Source organism: Ranitomeya variabilis, chromosome 3 (assembly GCF_051348905.1).
Source record: "Ranitomeya variabilis isolate aRanVar5 chromosome 3, aRanVar5.hap1, whole genome shotgun sequence".
NCBI lineage: Eukaryota > Metazoa > Chordata > Amphibia > Anura > Dendrobatidae > Ranitomeya > Ranitomeya variabilis.
The window spans coordinates 108,000,629-108,016,113 of NC_135234.1; the positions used below are offsets into that span (position 1 = coordinate 108,000,629).

At 41.7% G+C, this 15,485-nt stretch overlaps 1 protein-coding gene across 1 annotated transcript in view; it reads right to left on the reverse strand.

Annotated features, from left to right (window-relative positions):
* Positions 1-15,485, reverse strand: part of RTN4RL1 (reticulon 4 receptor like 1) — a 254,431-nt gene that overhangs the window by 33,526 nt on the left and 205,420 nt on the right. The gene's annotated exons all lie outside the window — the stretch shown is intronic.

Here is a 15,485-nt window from a genome sequence, read left to right on the forward strand (position 1 = left end):
TAGGAGTTTAAGTCTTAGCGTCCATACATATGGCATAGCTCCATGCTCAGACAAGGTACGCCATCACACATATTGTGGGTCTGTAGGCAGTCCACATGCTCCGGTACGGTAATGGAGTAAGGCACTGTACTCTGCATGGCGTCTAAGGGAGGCGCATACACCTGCAATAGCTGTCCGGCAAATTCTTGTTTAGTCTTTAGCATGAATAGCACTATAACCCACCATGAATACTGATTCCTACTTGACCTCACTTTACATATGCACCTTAATAAGGAGAGGGAAATAAATCCTTAAGATACTTCTGGAGATGGCAAATTTCCCTTGAGAACAGTTATTCTCACATAAAATTTAAAGCGAATCTCTCAGTAAGGATCAACCCTTCTAAGCCGTCTATATAGTCATGTATGCCACAGAAAGCTGAATAAAATGCTACCTTGCTATCCGCGATCTGATGTCTGATTCCAGAGAAATCCACATTTTTGTTGTATGTAAATGAGCTGTTTAGGGTTATGGACCGGACACTGATCTGCATGAGAATCTGCCTCCAGAGCTTATTTTACATAAAAGTGGGAGTTACTAGTGTGATGTGTAATGGCTGCTCTCTGCTCTCCTGATCTCACTGCGGAGCTGTGTGTGATTATACCTTACATCTGCAGGTTCCTCTCTGCTTCAGCTTCCATCTCACAATACAGCAGAGCTGTGAGAGCTGCAGCAAATATTTATAAGTTCAATTCTAAAACTTCAGGTCTAGTGTTCTCTGTTAGTTCAATGTATCACACTGGTAACACCTCCTCTGGAGGCAGATTCTCATGCAGATCAGTGTTTGTCCCATAGATCTTAACAGCTCACTTACATATACAAAAATATGGATTACTCTGGAATAACATATTGGATCACAGATGTCAATGTATCATTTTATTCATCTTCCTATCACCTACAGTTATATTCCCATATAGACGGCTTAGGAGGATTGATCCCACTGACAGATTCCCTTTAACATTTCTATTCCTTCTTTTCTCTGATCTTCTTGGTCAGAGAAGAGTCAGATAGCCACTATTAATATAAGGTATTCGGTATAAGGCAGGTTCAGCTGACTTTGTATGCAACAAAGATGTGAGACGTTAAAATATAGCTTTTAATAAAGTAAAATAAAATATAAGAGTCTATATAAAAAGAGACAAAACCTATATTGCATCCCACAAATTGGAGAGTATTGCAAATATGTGACAGTAAATTTAATCTGTACAAAAGTATGTAAAGTAGAAAATGGATATCAATTATCCTATATAACAAAAAGCAGAGAAGGTATCCTCAAATATAATATGACTCCAGTGCCAGGTATATACAGCATGTATAATAAGGAATAAAGGAACAATCTCAGCCATCAGTTGTTAAGAAGAGTATGGGGGCCTAAGTAACGGTCCCTGTAATTCCATTAAGGTCTCATAGGTATTAGAGGGTTATCGATCAGACCCCCTAGTTCTTCCCTGTCAGAGCCTATCGTTACCGAGGGTTATAGCTACTGTAAACATCCCACTAGTCTCAATTATTCTCCCAACGTTTCCTACACTTGAATTCATCAGGGAAGTTAAGTAGTGAGGATATAGATTCCTAAATAAGGTAATTAGACATCTTCGTCAGGATGCCGGCTAAAAGGACATATTGCCGCATTACCAGCTAATGAATACAGTAACTGCCTCACTAGGAGCAATTTGGCAATTTACATGGTCCCTTTGTGGTCATGCTCATAGCCATATCATATCTGTCTAACTCAGAGTTGTGTATGAGCATCAGTGCCGCAATATATTCCATGAATTATGTATTATAAAAGTATTCTTTCTCCCCCTAGTATTATTTCTTTTAGCCCCTTCACGACACGGCTAATTTCCATTTTTGCATTTTTATTTTTTCCTCACTTTCTTTCCAGAGCCATAACTTTTTTATTTTTTGCCCCCATAGCCGTATGAGCGCTTGTATTCTGTGGGACGAGTTGCACTTTTGAATGACACCATTCGTTTTACCATATAGTGCACTGGATAATGGGGAAAAATCCCAAGTGCAGTGAAATTTTGAAAAAACAAAATGCAATTCTGAGACAATTGTCAATGTCAGTATAATTATGGTGATAGCAAACATGTTTAGCTTTTTATTAATTCAGTGGTGAAAAAAACATCTGAAGTTTTTAGAAGAGTTTTTGGGAGTTGTGAAACCATATTTTGGGACCGTTAACCTGTTCATTTTTCAGTTGATGGAGATATGTGATGGCTTATTTTTTGCTGGGTATTACAACATTGTTATTGATTGCATTTAGGAATAGATGTGATGTTTTGTTCACTTGTTAAAGCATTTTTTTATGGTATTTTAGAGACAAGAAAGACTTAATTTTGGCATTCTTGATTTTTTGCTGTTTACAGTATTTAACGATTAAGTCAATTATTGTAATATTTTGATAGAACCGACTTTTCTGAACACAGGCGATGCCACATATGTGTATTTTTAAAATTGTATTATCTTTATTTTTAATAGGAAAAAAGTAGGGTAATTTGAACTTTCATGTTTTCTTTTTCATATTTTTTAAAATAATTTTTTTCTACTCTTGCTTATGGGACTTGAATCTACGATCATCTGATCACTTGTGCTATTAACAGCAATAACACAGTATTGCTGCATATAGCAAAAATCCCGGTCTGATCATTTGCAGCCTGGCCACATGGAGGGTTTCATGGGAGTTCTACAAGCATGGAGGTCTTCATCAGACCTGTCATAGCGACCTGCAATAACGTCACAAGCTCACCGCACCGATGGACACATAAAATGATGAGCCCCACTGTCAGCGCATTGTTAATACCGCTGTCAGAATTTGACAGCATATAATGGGATAACAATCGCCAGCAGCGCTTCACGACACCCGTGATTGTTAGAGGCAAGTCCTGGCTGTAACACACAGCCATTACCTGCTGAGTATTGTGTGAGCTTACCCGTGAGCACTATACACTCTTTTCTGATTTGTGCTGTACCTCTTACAGTGGATTTTGCCAAGGGGTTAAGATAATATATCACCAGAATATAGTGTAATAAGGAGGATTATACATTGAAACAATGAGTTGTAATTAAGGTGTTGTCTGCTTTCACTCAAAATTGGGAACCAGACAGGCACTGCTTTAAAAAAAGTGAGAATCCAGTAGTATCCAGTCTACTATATGTGACCATTGAAGCCAATCATTGTTCTCAGTGGTCATGCAGAGATACATCATAGCATGAGACCACTGAAGCCAATGACAGGCGGCAAAAGTCAGTTGTTTTAGGCAGGACCTCGGCAACCTTGTAGACAAGATTGGTGGGGAGCAATGGAGAGACCCAACTAGAGCATTAGGATCTTAACAGGTAAGTAGTGATTGTTTTGCTATTTTACGTCATTACTTGCTTGTTCCCCAATTTTGAGTGAAAATGGACAACCCTTTAATGGTAGGATACATGTTTGGTCAACTTTTAACAAAAATATGAGGCATAAGAATTTATATCTTAACTAAACATGCTATTTTTTTTTCTTACCTATCATACCCTGAGGCCGACCGCAGAAAATTGAGGAAATTGTGAATATATACTTCTTCAAGTCACAAATTCTAAATAATGTTGTATTTGGTGTCACCTCACAAGCAAGTAAGCAAATTTAACCATATCTAGTCCCAATGGTGAACACTCACTGATAATTTCAGACACAGTTTGGAATGAAAGTTTTTTGGAAGATCTGGCTGCATATAAAAAATATCCATCATTTCCTAATGGCAGACAAACGTATCAGAGCAAAGGCAGACAAAAAACGACCCTTCTCTAATTTTAAACACCTGGTGAAATTCTTTTTATCCTAAAATTGCTGTACTTTTGATACAATGATAAGAAAATGATGGGCGAGAATTCCACTTTCACATAAATGCAGTAGCAATGTAATTTGTGGATGAAACACCCCTCAATAGATGTTCCACAGAAAAGGATCCTATTGATTTTACTGTGGTGTAATTCTAGTTCCAGAATTCATAACCATGGTTATCAAAGGAAATATGTCAAAGCAAATCAATAGAATTTTTATCTTTGACACATTTTGTGATATTTTGTACCTAGCAGTAGTTGTGTAAAACTTTCAACTACTCTCAAATACTGTACATCCCATTGGACTTTATCCTGTCAATTTACAGGCTTATTATAATCGACAATACCACCATAACTGGTTTTAGTCATGCTACCTAGCTTCATGTTACTGCTCTCATTTCATGGTTTTATACTTTACAGGGTAATTTATAAGGAGAAAGTTCTTACTTCAAAACCAATAAAAATTTAATTCTCGGAGAGTATTTATACTTAAGGATAATCACTATGTGCTGTTATTATTTCTTTAGATAGTAATTTTATATTTTCTTTACTACTTATATAATATATATTCTTCAAGCATATCCTTTTCTAGTCCATCCATATGGTCACCACATATAGTTGGAAAAAGAAAACGCACAAGGACTTTACAAGTTCACATAATTATTTATGTAGTTTTCATCTAAAAAAAAAGCATCTAAACCGTATTAGAAACATCAATTTTTCCAACTGTGACCATCTCTTGTGGTAAACTATTCCCCAGATCATTAGTTCTCATGGTAAAAAAAAAAGTCTTGCCTCCTCTGGAGATTAAACCTTTCTTCAGGCAGAGGGATTTGCCACTTGAATTTTGAAGAAGTTTTACATGAAATAGCTTCTGACCATGCTTTTTTCATGGGGTCATTTATGATATTGTACAAGTTAATCATTTATCTCACTCATTAGGCATCTCTTCTTAAGACTAAATTAAATTATTTTAATCCTTCCTCATAACCAAGAACCTCCATTTCTTTTGTACTTTTTCCAACTCCAGGACATCCTTTCGATGAACTGATGCCCAAAACCAAACTGTATATTCCAGATGAGGTTGTGCTAACACTTTGTAAAATGGTAGTATTATGTCCCTGTCTATCCATACATGATAATATCCTGCTGGCTTTAGAAGCTGCTCATTGACATCGCATGCTGTTTCTTAGTTTGTAATCTACATGTGCAACCAGATTCTTCCTAGTTTCACTCTCCCTAGATTGCATGACACCCTCATATTATTAGCGCCCATGTGTGTAACTTTACAGTTCTCCACATTGAACCTCAGCTGCCAACTGGATGCCTAAACACCCAGTTTGTCCAAGTCAGTCTGTGATTTCTGAACATCTTCCATAGGCTATGTCACAATTCCTAGGTGGCCTTATTGTTAGTCAAAACCTATTTCCATGGGTGATAAGGTGTTATCAGTTGGATCTGATGGTTGCTCATTTCCTCCCCACTAAAATAAACTCATCTTTCCAATTTCTGTCTAACCCAAGAGCACAATGCTTCTGTCAGTCTCGGCTCAGCCTTGTCTCAGGCTTTACAGTCGTCTTTTGCATCAGCATTGCTTCTACTACATCAGGAAACCTGATCACTTTATAGGAAACAGCATACAGAACAAAGGCATACACCCAACAGAGCTTGTCGTCCCAGCTGATCATTATATACTATAAAAGCCTATTTGATTACCCCATGAAAGCTAAAGCAACATTGTTCTTTTGCCCTGTATTCCAACATCATCACAAGGTACAAAATATGATCCTGTACATGGAAAACCACCTGCAAAGTCACAATTTGGGCACTAGTTCCTACTGTCATTTTTTGAGCCTAACATGGAGGTTCTCGCCCCAACTTATAGCTTACTTTAAGGCTACTTTCACACTACCGTCGTGCACTGCACATCGCTATGCGTCGTTTTGTAGAAAAAACGCATCCTGCAAAAGTGCTTGCAGGATGCGTTTTTTCTACATAGACTTGCATTAGCGACGCAGTGCGACGCATTGCCACACGTCGCAACCGTCATGCAACAGTTGCGTCGTGTTGCGTCGGACCGTCGCCACCAAAAAACGTTGCATGCAACGTTTTTTGGAGCGTCGTGCCTGTCTTTTCTGACCGCGCATGCGCGGCCGGAACTCCGCCCCCGCCTCCCCGCACCTCACAATGGTGCAGCGGATGCGTTGAAAAACAGCATCCGCTGCCCCCGTTGTGCGGTGCTTTCACTGCTAGCGTCGGTACATTGCAACGACGCAATTCGTCGTGCGTTGTATGACGCTAGTGTGAAAGTAGCCTAAGACTCAGAGACACTTGCGACCATGACTGAAATACACCCTTTAAATAAAAACAAATGCAAAACATAAACACAATTACAATAAAATAAAGTGCACACACAGTCATAGTTTTGCAAGTAGACAGAATTATTTTGAGTTGAACATATACCGAACATGCTAATCTGGGGAAAGCCATAAATCCCTTTTGGCAGATGCTAATAGCGAGAAATGGGGTATATGGGGGCTTTGGTTGCCACTACTGTGAGGGGAGCAGGAACTGGATGTGGCTCGCAATCTTCTTGTAGAGCTGAATGTGGCCCTCAAGGTCAGAAAGGTTGGGAACCACTGGTCTAAGGGGTAACATTTCTCCTTATGGAAAGTGACATGCCGGCTCTGGCATGTCAAGTTAAAGAGGCTTATTCGCCATGCAATGCTCATCTGGGAAATTTAATATGTAAATTGCCTCTTCAGAGAGAAAGAAGACTGTTTCCAACAGGTGGCGCTATAGAGTTCAAGTCCTCTTTCTCTCTGAAGAGGCAATTAGACTACAGACTACTCAGTGGAATGGCGGGAATTGAACAGGAACAAAAACTGTCCACTTTTGACCTGATGACAGCTCCTCTTTAAAGAAGTTCTAAGTTGTTGTGAAGGGTGGGTCAGCAAAACCATGCTGAACGAACAGGAACATTTTAAATTAACTCCCATATTCCCCACAACTCCACCACATACACAAACACCATTATATTAATACAATTATTTTTTTATGTCATACAAAGAAAGCTTCTGAAATCACCGGCCCTCAAGGTAGATGGCTTTTAGTCCAAAGCACCTTAAAGAAAGCTATAATCAGATAATAACCTATTGCTTAAACCAGGTTTTTTGTGTTACATTTAGTTTTTAAAAAATGTTGGCGTTGTTTTTATTTTTTCATGTCATCTTTATTTTATTTTTTTTCATAGTAATCTTGCAATCTTCACACTGATCACTATAGCTTCCTGTGTTTTCAGGAAGAATTTCCAGCAAGGTTTCTTATCATTAAAGGCAGGATTACAATGACAGGTAACACTTAGGCCGGTTTCACACATCAGTGGCTCCAGTACGTGAGGTGACAGTTTCCTCACGTACCGGAGCCACTGACACACATAGACACATTAAAATCAATGCATCTGTGCAGATGTCATTGATTTTTTGCGGACCGTGTCTCCGTGTGCCAAACACGGAGACATGTCAGTGTTCGTGGGAGCGCACGTATTACACGGACCCATTAAAGTTAATGGGTCCATGTAAAACACGTACCGCACACGGACGTTCTCCGTGTGCCGTGCAGGAGACAGCGCTCCAGTAAGCGCTGTCCCCCCCACATGGTGCTGAAGCCGCGATTCATATCTTCTGTGCAGCAGCGTTTGCTGTAAAGAAGATATGAATAATACATTTTTTTAGTGGTATTTCGTGTTTAAAATAAAGCTCCATGTCCCCACCCCCTGTGCGCCCCCCCCGCTGTTCTGAAAATACTCACCCGCCTCCCTCGTTGGCTGTTGCTGCTTCCTGTCCTGGCCGCAACTTCTACTGTATGCGGTCACGTGGGGCCGCAGATTACAGTCATGAATATGCGGCTCCACCTCCCATAGGGGTGGAGCCGCATATTCATTACTGTAAATGAGCGGCCCCACGTGACCGCATACAGGAGAAGCTGCGGCCAGGACAGGACACTGCGAGGGAGGCGGGTGAGTATTTTCAGAACAGCGGGGGGGCGCACAGGGGGTGGGGACATAGCTTTATTTTAAACACGAAATACCACTAAAAAAAATTGATTATTCATATCTTCTTTACAGCAAACGCTGCTGCACAGAAGATATGAATCGCGGTTTCAGCACGATGCAGGGGACAGCGCTAAACTTTAGCGCTGTCTCTCCTGCACGGTCCGTGTGGTACCCAGGCGGCACACGGCTGCCGCACGTGTGCCACACGGATGGCCTACGTGAGCACACGGACACGGATAACTCCGGTACCGATTTTTTCCAATACCGGAATTATCTGGACGTGTGAGACTGGCCTTATACTAATCCCAGGATCCACCAATTAGAGTAGGTGATGTCACAGCTGATCAGGCTCCTTTCATAATGATCTTTGCACATGCTCATTAGACACTTCAATACAAAATATAGGGTCAGGAGATGATCATTGTGGCTACGTACATATGTTGTTTCCAGAAACAACCAAAAGTTAGGTTCTAAATAAGTCCCAGTGGCCACTGTGAAAATGGGAAGATTTATATTTTTTATCTTCTGCTGATAGCTTCCCTTTAAGTTGGCAGTATAGAAAACAAAGTTTAAATTCCAAAGTCTGTTTAAAGTTTAGATACTCTTCCCACTTGGTCAACGTCTCACTCTCTACCTATGCTGTGCAATGTAATCTTTGTAGAGATTTTCTAGGAAATACAAAGGTGTCTCCCGAGGTTTCTGTTTGTACAATGAAACAACATATCCCTCCCCTTCTTGAGGGGATCCTGAAAGAAATCAATATATCCCTAAACCTCTCAGCCCTTCTTCCACATCCTAATTAGCAATGGAGTTCCTGAGAAGGGAAACTGCGGCTTTTGCTTGTCTCTTTACCATTCGGTGATCAGATTAAACTGATACTGAAGTGCCTTATTGCCATGGCAATCACGTGCCAATTCAACACTTATGATATGTCTGAGGCCAGAGATCTTGTATAAATGCTCCAGCACATTTGGATCAATAAAGAAACGCATTTTAAATGTATGTATGAGGATTGGAATAATCAGAAACTCCGCAGTTCAATAAAACTGAGCATTTCCTGAAATATGTAATAATATTTATCACTTTCTGAATGCTTTGCTTTCCATGGAGTGCCTGTTATCAGGTTCTCCCATCATGAGTGGCATGATGCAGACTATTAATGGGTACAGGAGCCAATATGTCTTAGTCAAATGAAATATTATACAGGTCCTTCTCAAAAAATTAGCATATAGTGTTAAATTTCATTATTTACCATAATGTAATGATTACAATTAAACTTTCATATATTATAGATTCATTATCCACCAACTGAAATTTGTCAGGTCTTTTATTGTTTTAATACTGATGATTTTGGCCTACAACTCCTGATAACCCAAAAAACCTGTCTCAATAAATTAGCATATCAAGAAAAGGTTCTCTAAACGACCTATTACCCTAATCTTCTGAATCAACTAATTAACTCTAAACACATGCAAAAGATACCTGAGGCTTTTAAAAACTCCCTGCCTGGTTCATTACTCAAAACCCCCATCATGGGTAAGACTAGCGACCTGACAGATGTCAAGAAGGCCATCATTGACACCCTCAAGCAAGAGGGTAAGACCCAGAAAGAAATTTCTCAACAAATAGGCTGTTCCCAGAGTGCTGTATCAAGGCACCTCAATGGTAAGTCTGTTGGAAGGAAACAATGTGGCAGAAAACGCTGTACAACGAGAAGAGGTGACCGGACCCTGAGGAAGATTGTGGAGAAGGACCGATTCCAGACCTTGGGGAACCTGAGGAAGCAGTGGACGGAGTCTGGTGTGGAAAGGCGTGTGCAGGAAATGGGCTACAGGTGCCGCATTCCCCAGGTAAAGCCACTTTTGAACCATAAACAGCGGCAGAAGCGCCTGACCTGGGCTACAGAGAAGCAGCACTGGACTGTTGCTAAGTGGTCCCAAGTACTTTTTTCTGATGAAAGCAAATTTTGCATGTCATTCGGAAATCAAGGTGCCAGAGTCTGGAGGAAGACTGGGGAGAAGGAAATGCCAAAATGCCTGAAGTCCAGTGTCAAGTACCCAGTCAGTGATGGTGTGGGGTGCCATGTCAGCTGCTGGTGTTGGTCCACTGTGTTTCATCAAGGGCAGGGTCAATGCAGCTAGCTATCAGGAGATTTTGGAGCACTTCATGCTTCCTGGCACCTGCTCACAGTGCCAAAACCACTGGTAAATGGTTTACTGACCATGGTATTACTGTGCTCAATTGGCCTGCCAACTCTCCTGACCTGAACCCCATAGAGAATCTGTGGGATATTGTGAAGAGAAAGTTGAGAGACGCAAGACCCAACACTCTGGATGAGCTTAAGGCCGCTATTGAAGCATCCTGGGCCTCCATAACATCTCAGCAGTGTCACAGGCTGATTGCCTCCATGCCACGCCGCATTGAAGCAGTCATTTCTGCCAAAGGATTCCCGACCAAGTATTGAGTGCATAACTGAACATTATTATTTGATGGTTTTTTTGTTTGTTATTAAAAAACACTTTTATTTGATTGGACGGTTGAAATATGCTAATTTATTGAGACAGGTTTTTTGGGTTATCAGGAGTTGTAGGCCAAAATCATCAGTATTAAAACAATAAAAGACCTGACAAATTTCAGTTGGTGGATAATGAATCTATAATATATGAAAGTTTAATTGTAATCATTACATTATGGTAAATAATGAAATTTAACACTATATGCTAATTTTTTGAGAAGGACCTGTACATGTTGGAAGCTTATATGCAATTGTTCAAATTTGTCAAAAACAACAATACTGTATTCCCAAATGTTTCTAGGTAAAAAGGAAGGTTTTCTCCAAATTTATAGAATTTTTATTCCTAATAGTGAAAAGAAATGAGCAATGATCTTTTCCTAGGACTCTAGTTAATGAAGATGAGGCTAGTCGAGCAAATCTAAATTGCCCCTTGCACGTTTAACTCCTCTTATTAATTAGCAAATCAATTTGATGTGAATCAAATTAATGTCAAATTTACAGGAATTTACTGATTTTTAGTAAATTCAAGCGATTTGTAATTCACTTTGCGAATCCCCTCTAATGGTAGCCATAAATTTGCACATTGCAAAAAAGGGGAATGCGAGTATAAGGCTGGGTTCACATTGCGTCCTGGCAGTCCGTCTAACAGACTACGTTACACCGCGGCATAAACGCGGTGTAACGTAGTCTGTTACGGCCGCCATTGACTGCAATGTCGGACGCATCGCTAGCGCACGCCCACAATGGGCGTGCGCTAGGGATGTGCCGTCATTGAGTGACGGACCCTGAGACGCGGGCTGCAGCATTTCCAGGTCCGTCACTGATAGCGCAGATAGAGCTAGCAGATGCTCTATCTGCGCTAGCGGGATGTAAACGTCGGCACTTGCATTACAGCAGCCCGTTAGCATATGTGCTGAACGGGCTGATGCTAACGCAGTGTGAACTTAGCCTAAGAAGAAGAGGGGGGCTTACATTTAACCCCTTTACCCCCAAGGGTGGTTTGCACGTTAATGACTGGGCCAATTTTTACAATTCTGACCACTGTCCCTTTATGAGGTTATAACTTTGGAAAGCTTCAATGGATCCTGATGATTTTTACACTGTTTTCTCGTGACATATTGTACTTCATGATAGTGGTAAAATTTATTTGATATTACCTGCATTTATTTGTGAAAAAAATGGAAATTTGGCAAAAATTTTGAAAATTGTGCAATTTTTAAACTTTGAATTTTTATGCCCTTAAACCACAGAGATATGTCACACAAAATACTTAATAAGTAACATTTGCCACATGTCAACTTTACATCAGCACAATTTTGGAACCAAAATTTTTTTGTTAAGGAGTTATAAGGGTTAAAAGTTGACCAGCAATTTCTCGTTTTTACAACACCATATTTTTTTATTGACCACATCACATTTGAAGTCATTTTGAGGGGTCTATAGGATAGAAAATAACCAAGTGTGACACCATTCTAAAAACTGCACCCCTCATGGTGCTCAAAACCTCATTCAAGAAGTTTATAAACCCTTCAGGTGTTTCACAGGAATTTTTGGAATGTTTAAAAAAAATGAACATTTAACTTTTTTTCACAAAAAATTTACTTCAGCTCCAATTTGTTTTATTCTACCAAAGTTAACAGGAGAAAATGGACCCCAAAAGTTGTTGATCAATTTTTCCTGAGTACGCCATATGTGGGGGTAAACCACTGTTTGGGCACATGCCAGAGCTCGGAAGGGAAGGAGCGCCGTTTGACTTTTCAATGTAAAATTGACTAGAATTAAGGTGGGACACCATGTTGCATTTGGAGAGCCCCTGATGTGCCTAAATATTGAAACCACCCACAAGTTACACCATTTTGGAAAGTAGACCCCCTAAGGAACTTATCTAGATGTGTGGTGAGCACTTTGACCCAACAAGTGCTTCACAGAAGTTTATAATGCAGAGCCGTAAAAATAAAAAATCATATTTTTTCACAAAAATGATCTTTTCACCCCCAATTTTTTATTTTCCCAAGGGTAAGAGAAGAAATAGGACCTGAAAAGTTGTTGTGCAATTTGTCCTGAGTACGCCGATACCCCATATGTTGGGGTAAACCACTGTTTGGGCGCATGGCAGAGCTTGTAAGGGAAGGAGTGCCGTTTGACTTTTCAATGCAAAATTGACTGGAATTGAGATGGGACGCCATGCTGCATTTGGAGAGCCCCTGATGTGCCTAAACATTGAAACCCCCCACAAGTGACACCATTTTGGAAAGTAGACCCCCTAAGGAAGTTATCTAGATGTGTTGTGAGAGCTTTGAACCCCCAAGTGTTTCACTATAGTTTATAACGCAGAGCGTGAAAATAATAATTCTTTTCTTTTTCACAAAAATTATTTTTCAGCCCCGAGTTTTGTATTTTCCCAAGGGCAACAGGAGAAATTGGACCCCAAAAGTTGTTGTGCAATTTGTCCTGAGTACGCTGATATCCCATATGTGGGGGGGAACCACTGTTTGAGTGCATGGTAGAGCTCGGAAGGGAAGGAGCGCCGTTTGGAATGCAGACTTAGATGGAATGGTCTGCAGGCGTCACATTGCGTTTGCAGAGCCCCTAATGTACCTAATCAGTAGAAACCCCCCACAAGTAACCCCATATTGGAAACTAGACCTCCAAGGAACTTATCTAGATGTGCTGTGAGAACTTTGAACCCCCAAGTGTTTCACTACAGTTTATAACACAGAGCAATGAAAATAAAAAATCATTTTTTTCCCACAAAAAGGGTTCCTTAGCCCCCCAAATTTTTATTTTCCTAAGGGTAACAAGAGAAATTGGACCCCAAAAGTTGTTGTCCAATGTGTCCTGAGTACGCTGATACCCCATATGTTGGGGTAAACCCCTGTTTGGGCGCACGGGAGAGCTCGGAAGGGAAGGAGCACTGTTTTACTTTTTCATCACAGAATTGGCTGGAATTGAGATCGGACGCCATGTCGCGTTTGGAGAGCCCTTGATGTGCCTAAACAGTGGAAACCCCCAATTTTAACTGAAACCCTAACCCAAACACACCCCTAACCCTAATGCCAACTCTAGCCATAACCCTAACCTGAACATGCACCTAACCCTAATCCAAACCACACCCCTAACCCCAACCACACCCCTAACTCCAACACACCCCTAACCCTAACCCTAACCCTAATCCCAACCCTAACCACACCATTAAATCCAACACACCCCTAACACTAATCCCAACCATAACCCTAACCACACCCCTAACCCTAATCCCAACCGTAAATGTAATCGAAACCCTAACCCTAACTTTAGCCCCAACCCTAACCCTAAATTTAGCCCCAACCCTAACCCTAAATTTAGCCCCAACCCTAACCCTTACTTTAGCCCCAACCCTAAATGTAGCCCTATCCCCAACCCTAGTCCTAGCCCCAACCCTAGTCCTAACCCTAACCCCAACCCTAGCGGGAAAATGGAAATATATATTTTTTAATTTTATTATTTTTCCCTAAGGTGGTGATGAAGGGGGTGTTAGGGATCGAGTTCCTGCCTCTGCACAGGGGGAATCTCGAGCCAACTCTGTCGCGGTCTCCCATTCTTCTCCTGCCACAGTGGAGCCTGCTCAGCGGAGGCGTCAGTCCCAGTGTCTCACTTAGTCTGACACTGTGCAGAGGGTTACTGCTGCCTTTCCAGCTTCTGCCATTGTAGCCAATACTGGTCAGCGGCAAGCAGACGTCTTTGGGACTAAGTCCTACTTTTCCCTTTCTGAGCATGCCCAGGGTAAGATCTCTCATTGGAGATCAAGGGTCACATGCTCAGGTACTGCAGCAACTCCCATTGGTCCTCTAGGAAGGTCCTGAAGTTGCTCAAGTTCTGTGGAAGCCTCCCATTGGTCCTTCTGGGAAGGTTCTGTAGTTGCTGCAGCTATAAAAGGTTCGCATGACTGCCTGGCCATGCGCTAGTATTAATCCTTGTTACGTGCTTTGCACCAGTGTGGTCATGTATGCCTGTGGTCAGGGTCGGCTGTAAAAGTCATTAGAATACCGGCACCTCCAGTCAGGAGTTTGGTTGCATGTATTCAGGGCCCGGCTGAAATAAGCCACTAGAATACCGACTCCTCCGGTGAGGAATTGGTTGTGTGCTTTCCTGACTGCATGACCACTGACTGCTATCTGCTCAGCAGTTATCTGTGTGCTCCTGTGATGTGAGCTTAACAGGACACAGTCCTTTTCTATATCAGTGACGACGGCCGTTTCACGCTGACGAGCGCTTCTACGGGTCCTCTACGGGACCTGTAGAAGCACTCGTCAGCGCGAAACGGCTGTCATCCTCCACTCCCCTCCCTGCTAAGATTATCCATGCTTCAATAAAGGATTGGATTTTACCTTACCGGTGAGTGCGTTCCTCTCTCTTCTTACGGGCTGGTAAGCCACCTCCCTGCAGGATCCGGAAGGCCCCCCGTGGCCATTTTGGATCCGGAGCCTGCAGGGAGAAGGAGGTAGGAGACCCTCAGAGCAACGCGATCACATCACGTTGCTCCGAGGGTCTCAGGGAAGCACGCAGGGAGCCCCCTCCCTGCGTGATGCTTCCCTATACCGCCGGAACACTGTGATCATGTTTGATCGTGGTGTTCTGGGGGTTAATGTGCCGGGAGCGGTCCGTGACCGCTCCTGGCACATAGTGCCGGATGTCAGCTGCGATAGTCAGCTGACACCCGGCCGTGATCGGTCGCGCTCCCCCCGTGAGCACGGCCGACCACATATGACGTACTATCCCATCGGTGGTCATACAGGCCCACCCCACCTCGACGGGAAAGTAGGTCATATGTCAGAAAGGGGTTAAAGCACCATTCCAGTGCTGAAAACAGCCTCTGGAGTGATGCTTTAATGACTATATAAAGTTATATTGAATGGGCATTATTTATTGATTACACTGAACTGTTTTTATAATGCTAACATACCATAACAGAGATTAGGTGTATTAAGTGTTCTCATATAATAATGTTTGCTATACAAGTCAGTGAAAATTGCCACTGTCACCAAAATAGCACAACTTTTCAGTAAATTC